Source organism: Meles meles, chromosome X (genome assembly GCF_922984935.1).
Source record: "Meles meles chromosome X, mMelMel3.1 paternal haplotype, whole genome shotgun sequence".
Taxonomy (NCBI): domain Eukaryota; kingdom Metazoa; phylum Chordata; class Mammalia; order Carnivora; family Mustelidae; genus Meles; species Meles meles.
Genome location: NC_060087.1, coordinates 116,994,087 through 117,001,883, shown reverse-complemented (window position 1 = coordinate 117,001,883; position 7,797 = coordinate 116,994,087).

The window sequence follows — 7,797 nt, the reverse complement described above, 5'->3', positions numbered from 1 at the left end:
TAAAGAACAGATTTCCCTTGAGGAATACCTTTTATGAGTAAATAGGAAGAAGACCAACAAGACCTTATAGAAAAATAGGCGAAGGAGAATGAGCAGTTCACAGAAGAGCAAATACACATGACTATTGACACACGAAAAAGGGTTTAGCTTTAGTACTAATAAGACAATGCAAATTCAAAGTCCACCACGATGCCATTTTCACCTTCAACATTGACAAGGCTAAATGGCACATTTCATTCACCAAGTTCTGGGGAGACAAGCACTGTCGTGCTTTGTTGATGGGAGTTTGAATTTTCTCTCTATTAAAATACCCATGCCTTTTGACTGACAACCTCCATTTCTAGGAATTTATTCTATGGATATTCCCAGGTATGTGATAAATAATTTACATAGAAGGCTAGTCACCAAGGCACTTTTTATAACAACAAACTATTAACCAGTAGTTGACAGGTTAAATAAATGATGTTAAATTCATACAACGGAATACTAGGCAGCCATTCAAAAGAGTAAGGGAGTGCTTTGAAGACCAGGGACAGGAAAAATGGTAGAATTCTCCGCGTATAACCTTTTATAAATTTGGAATTTGTACCATCCGATGCCTTACTTATACAAAATTAAATTTAATTTTTTACAACTACGTGGCGATTTTCAGCATTGTTTTCTATCCCTTATGCCTATGGCACATTTTTGTCTATTCAGTAGTTAAAAAAACCCGCTAAAAATAAATGTCTGTTTTGAAGGGTAAGGATTTGCTAATTTAAGGAAGACTGTAGGATACTGGTAATAAATGTTACCACATAAAAATGGAGTTTGAGGCTTTGTAACGAAAATCAAGGTTTGTGGAAATATAAACACATTTTCATTTAGTCATGGTACTGATGGGGATGAATATAGGCAAAAGCTCTCACTTACACTGAGTCATTAATTTTGACAATGGAAGTGTAAATAAGACCATAAATAGAATTTCCAATTATTCTCCGGTGACAGATACAGCAGATAGGGCTTAATTATGACATATTTACAAAGAGTGTTATTTCTCCCTTATTTTCTGTGCCCTGCTCTGTGCAACCCAGTATCGATCACAGAAGCATGAAGGACTCCACAAGTGTTTGCTTTGTTATTTTTCCAGACAAATATCAGACAAATTGGTATCATTAATGGCTACTGCATAAGCTAATGAAATGAGAAAAATTCTTTATTCTCTGAGTGTATTGTTTCTAGGGATGGAATTCGATTTAAAGCACGTCTATACACATATAAAATTAACTGTTGGGGCGCCTGGGTGGCTCAGTTGGTCGAGCGGCTAACTCATGATTTCAGCTCAGGTCATGATCTCAGGGTGCTGAGACCGGTTGGTGAAATTGAGCCGGGTGAGAGAGGTGCGGGCACGGGGGGGGGGGGGTCACTCTGCACTCAGCAGGGGAGTTTTCTTGGGGTTCTCTCTCTCTCTCTTTGCCCCTCTCCCTACTCGTGCTCTCGCAAATAAATAAATACACTAAATAAAATAAAAATGAACTGTCATAATACTAATTAATTTTACTTACACTGATTACTAGATCTGAACTTCCTCAAGGTCCAGTATAAGTCTCTAGTATCCAAATAATACTATATGATTTATTTTTTTTGCTTTTTAAAGAGATTTTATTTATTTATTTGACAGAGAGAGGGAGACAGTGAGAGTGAGAACACAAGCAGGGGCAGGTTTCCCTCTAAGCAGAGAGTCTGATGTGGGGCTCGATCCCAGGACACTGGGATCATGACCTGAGCCAAAGGCAGACGCTTAACCAACTGAGCCACCAGGGCGCCCCTACTATATGATTTTAAAACTCTAGACCACTGCATTCTTGGCTCCCACACCAATTTGTGCCTCGTTCATTTTGTATCGGCTTCTGAAGCTCGACTCATTTACCAGCATGGGTAAAATAGAGTCACACAACATCCGACAGAAAAGCTCAGAACTCCGACCAAGTTGTTTGTGGAGCAAACTTGTGCTCATTAGTTTAGTGCAAATTAAATGCTTGCAATTCATTCGAGTACGCGTTCCTAGCTAGACTTTCTGCTTTTATTCATTTTGATCTCTAAGGCTCTTGCCACACAATAAACCAGAAAAGCTGGCAAACTGTGACCCATGCGTGTCACCTGGTTTTGTAAATAAAGTTTGATGGGAACAAAGACACATCCATGAGTCGATGACTGTGGCTATTTTCACAGCAGGAGCCGAGCAGCTGTGACAGAGAGTGTGTGGCCCACAAGCCTCAAAGACTTACTATCTGACGCTTTACAGAAAAACTTCGCTGAGTCTTACTATTTCTGCATGATCATATAACTAAAGGTCCAAAGGAGGGTACATTCAGTCAACAAAGAACTAATATTTAACAGAACTCTACTCTGTGCCTGACACTAGGAATTAAAAGATGAGTAAGACCCTGAGTAATGTTTGTACAAGACATACTTTCGGCACCAAAGGAAGTACCCGTTCTCCTTCCAGGTGACAAGGGAAACGAAGCTACATTTGCAACCTAAATGTTGACTACGAGTGAGGGGCTTTTTAAAATTGAAGTATGATTCACAAACAATGTTAAATTAGTTTCAGGTGTGCAATGTAGCAATTCAACAATTCTATACATTGCTTGGTGCTCCCCATAAAAGCATAGTCCCCACCTGTCACCAAAGAGTTATTACATTACTATAGACTCTATTCCCTGTGCACCCGCACACCACGCATAGGGAAACTGAGGTGCAGAGAAGTGAAATAACTCGCTCAAATCACACAGCTAGTAAGTGGGAGTAGGGATTTGAACCCTCGTCATTTGGCTTTCCGGTCTGGGCTCTTCATCATCGAAACCGCTTTTTTTTTTAAAGATTTTATTTATTTATTTAACAGAGAGAGAGAGATCACAAGCAGGCAGAGAAGCAGGCAGAGAGAGAGGAAGGGAAGCAGGCTCCCCACTGAGCAGAGAGCCCGATGTGGGGCTTGATCCCAGGACCCTGAGATCATGATCTGAGCCGAAGGCAGAGGCTTTAACCCACTGAGCCACCCAGGCGCCCCATCATCGATACCACCTTTAACTGCTTCTCTGACTTTGGACAACCCACTTCCTCTCCCTGAGCCTCAGTTTCCTTCTCTGTAAAATGAAAATGTGGTCTCGATCTCTCAGGCATTTGTAGCTCTCATATTCCAGGATTCTTGGTTTTTTAAGAGACGCTCGCACGTACCTAACACTGTGGCAATTGCAAAAGACAACATAAGACACACGTGACCTATTCAACGAACAATTAATGAGTCTCTGCTATGTACCAAACTGTGTTTCAGTCACTGGGGATACAGGAAGGAACAAAACAGAAAGCCCTGTTCTTGTGGTGCTCGCATTCTAGCGGAGGACAGTAATAATCCTGACAAATGCTTGCAGAGCACTGACATCGTGCTCTGTCATTTACATGGCTTGTCTCTTTTCATCTTTACAGCAGTCATGAGCCCTATCGTACAGACGGCAAACTGAGAGTTGGAGAGGTTAGGTACTTAGCAGAGGTGGCAGCTGGTGAGTGGCAGAGCCCGGACCTGCCTTCCCGCTGAGTCCGTGTGCGAGCTCGTGTTATGCCATTTTCCTTGTAAGGACTTTATAACCAATTAACTGACAACATCCAGTTACAGTGAGCTGGCTTAAAAAGAATTTCTTGGTATTTTGATCATTTTTCAAAAGCAAAGCAAACAATCTGCAAAGTCACATCAGAAACTCAGAGCTGACCAGCCGGAACACAAGGATTCCTATCTATGATGACCTCTGGCCTCTGGAGAGAAATCACAAAAGGGATACGGAGATTGACAGTCTCCCGTATTAGGATTAAAAAGATTTCTGGGTTAAAGCAGGAAGGCAAACTGTGCCCTCATATATGGTGGAGTGGGGTCAGGCCCCAGGATGACAGGGGATGTATGCTGAGGGAAAAGAGAGAGCAAGCAAGCAAGCAAATATACTTGTGGTGATTTGGGTCTTGAGTTTGAAGTCATCAAAACCCAAGGGGTCTCAATCGAAGGCTCTCCAGCCATGATCCTGGAGGAACTACAGAGCATACCATAAAGGGACTCAGCCCAATTTTGTAAATGTCCTCAAATTGGGTGGGACATTAGGGAACGGTGTTTGCAGAACCTGAATAAATTTGACCCTTAGTGGTCTTCAGGAGGTCTTTAAGTTTTTCATACTTCTGGGTCTATAGCTAAAGTAAAGCCAAATGCTATAAAAGTATCCAGTGAATTTAAACCATTACATTGTCTCAACCATCTTATGAATGTCTTAACAATCAATTATTGCACAAGGGATCCAATTAGCTGGGTAGATGCTAGGATTTGGCTCTGTTGGTGGGATGTGCGTGTGTGTATCGGGGCGGGGGCATCATTCAGGTTTGAATCTAAGTGAGGACTCAAGCATGTTTACAGTTTTTGGCCTCATCGAAACCTGTAATTCACTGTTGCATTGTGTTTCCTCTTGATTGTTTAGCTGCCTCAAAACCTCCCTTCATTGTTGTGCTCAGGTTCCATGAACCATTATTATAACCACTTCTTCGCAACTTTACAACACCGCCTCTTTCTCTTTCTCTCTCTCTCACCCCTCCACTGCACCGTAGCATTCATCTGGCAAATCTCCAACTCTGATTGAACTCAGCACCTGAGCCTCTAAATGCTTCCGGACATAATCCCAGAATTGGGATGCCTCCCTTCCCTTTAAAGACGTGATCACAAGGATCAAATGTTAGTTAATACCACCAGGCGATCCTGATACATTTCCTCCCTAAATTCATTTTCTCACTCTCTAGAACAATTATTTTGTATCTTCTCGCTCTCCTCCATCCTCCTACACTCCCCATTCTCAGCTGGTGACCTCACTTTATATGTCATAGAGATAACAGAAGCCATCCTGAAACATTCTTCCCTCGTACTCTTTTAGGTCTTCGCTCCTTAAAGAGGTCTTCTGTAGTTATCCCTGAAAAAAGAACCACTTCACTTCCCTGCGCACACAACTAGCCACGGACAATTTATCCCATTTTATGGCTCTTCATAATGCTTCTGCCTCTGAACTTGTATTACATATTGTGTGTTTTAAATTCTTCATTGTGTGTCTTCTTCCTTAGAATGAAAACCCCATGCCATGAGAATGGGAACGTCGCCTGTTTTCAAAGAATCCTTCGATATAGCCCCAAAGAATGCCTGGTATGTGTTCATTGAATAAGGGAGTCTTTTCATCACGGAATCCATGTTTCTAATCTGCAGCTCCCCCTCTTTCCTCTTGATCGGATGAAAGACATCTCCCTCTTGCAAACAAAGACCAAACTCACCATTGTGATCTGTATCCCACTCTTCCTACCCACTCGAGGCTTTGCTTCCTTTAATTAGCCCTCTCTTTTCTACATCTTCAACCACTCCATCTCTAGCAGAACATTCCATCTCTAGCAGAACATTTGAACATACTCTATTATCTCCCTTCATAGAAAGATCATATAATTCCACATCCCCTCCAAGGTCTTCCCTGCTCCCCTTCGTGGCAAAAGTCCTTTAAAGAGTTGTCTTCCCATGAAGGCCTGTCTCCACTTCCTGACCTCCTGTCCATCCCTCAGCAACCTCAGAATCCAGCTTCTTTTCCTATCAGTCCATTGACACAGCCCCGAATAATGTTATCAACAATCTTTGTGTTCCCAACTTCGATGGACACTTTGGAGTCCTTGAATTACTTGACCAGCCAGCAGCGTGTGAGACCATCGACTATTCACTCCTTGAAACTCTCTCCATTCGTGACATCTCTGAGTGACATCATACTTCCTGCTTTTCCTCCTACCTTACTGGTCATTCTTTCTCAGTGTCCTTTGTAGGCTTCTTCTTGCCTACCTGACCTCTAAATGTCATGATTCCTTAGAGCCCACTTTCTCTCTGACCAGGTGATATTGTCTGGTCCCATGGCTTTAAGGACCATATTTGCTTCAATGAGAGCTCTTGGAAGCATTGGAGCTCAACATCTATCTTTTAAGTTCCACTCCAATAAGGTGTAACAACAGAACCAAAAGAGAACAGGGTCCTCTTTTACCACTGGGAAGCAGGTAGTATAGCTTTGGTATGCTGGCTGCAATGGAAAATACCCAGAACTACTACCTATTTTCTATCTGTGCTTTTCAGGATATGGACATGAGCGAGAGAAGGGCAAAATCTGTGTCTGACTCTGTCTTGCTAAAGGGCTTCTCACTTCTTGCCCAGCAATACTGGTAAATAGAAGAGAAGGTCAGTCTCTTTGCAGTCATTATTTCCTTGAAGAAATTTTAAGGGACACCATCAGTTGGAAAAAAAGAAAAAAGTTATGAGGCAGTACATTTAGTCCATTAGTTTGCAAAGCTTTCTAGACAACCTAGATATAATTAGATAAGCGTTCTAAATAAGTGTGGCCCTCCACTTGGATTCGCTAGCAGTGGCTTGTGATTTTTACAACGGGTATTTTCGAGTACCAGTTCCCTGGGCCAAACTGTCTTCCTTAAGACAGAGGAACAGGGTGCCTCAGTGGGCTCTGTGGGTTAAGCGTCCTACCCTTGATTTGGCTTGAGATTCTCTCTCCCTCTGCCCCTCTGCCCCTCTGCCCCAGCTCTCTCTCTCTAAAAGAAAAAAAAAAAAGACAGAGGAGCAATTGTATCCAACACAAGTCATTGCCTGTGTTGTTAGATGCAAGTACAATAGAGTAGCAACTTTTATGCAGAAATCCAAGGGTATGGTGACAGCTCCCTTGAAACTACGGGACGTTCAGAGATTATTAAATTAACTCTGGACAATGAAACGGGTATTTCCTGTTAATGTCTACAGTATATTTTTCCTGAACTCTTATTTATTTATTTATTTTTAAAAGATTTATCCACTTACTCATTAGAGAGAGAGAGAGTGTGTGTGTACCAGCAGCAGGCAGAGGGAGAGGGAGAAGCAGGCTCTCCACTTAGCAGGGAGCCCGATGTGGGGCTCGATCCCAGGACCCTGAGATCACGACCTGAGCTGAAGGCAGAGGCTTAACCCACTGAGCCACCCAGGCACCCCTTATTTTCATTATTTTTTTGTTGTTGTTTAAATTTTTAGTGAGTGAACGTACAGTGCAATGTGGGTTTCTGGAGTAGAATTCAGTGGTTCATCACTTATATACAACACCCAGCAATGAGATTTCAGGTATACAGGGGGCGGAGGAAAGTTTGGGGACACATCATTGGTATCTTTGTGTATCCATCACTCATGGATCATCTCTTGGAGATAATATCAGATAAACTCATGATGGTCAATGGCTGTTCTCTAATCTCTCTAACTCAGTTACACAGTTTTAAAAAAATAGATTCATTTATTTGAGAAAGAATGCACAAGTGGGAGGGTACAGAGGTAAAGAATCTCCAGCAGACTCCGCACTGAGCTTGGACCTTGACACCGGGCTCCATCTCACACCCCCGAGATCATGACCTGAGCCAGAACCAAGAGTCTCATGCATAACCGACTGCGTCTCCCAGGTGCCCCTGCAGTACTGAACTTCTAAGTCAAGATGACCAGTGACCCTTATATTTCATTCAATTGGTGAGACCTCTGAGCCACTTTGTCCTCAGCCATCCTAATTGGTCACCTTGGGGATAACACTTTAAGAATAGAATCGAGAATGTAAATATAAAAAAAAGGCATAATGAAATGATGATCCCAATAACGACAGCAATGACAAATAACATTGTGTACCGGCCACGTGCGGAATGCTTCATGTACATTATTCTCTTTCATCGCCACATCTCCTAAAAGGCAGGTGA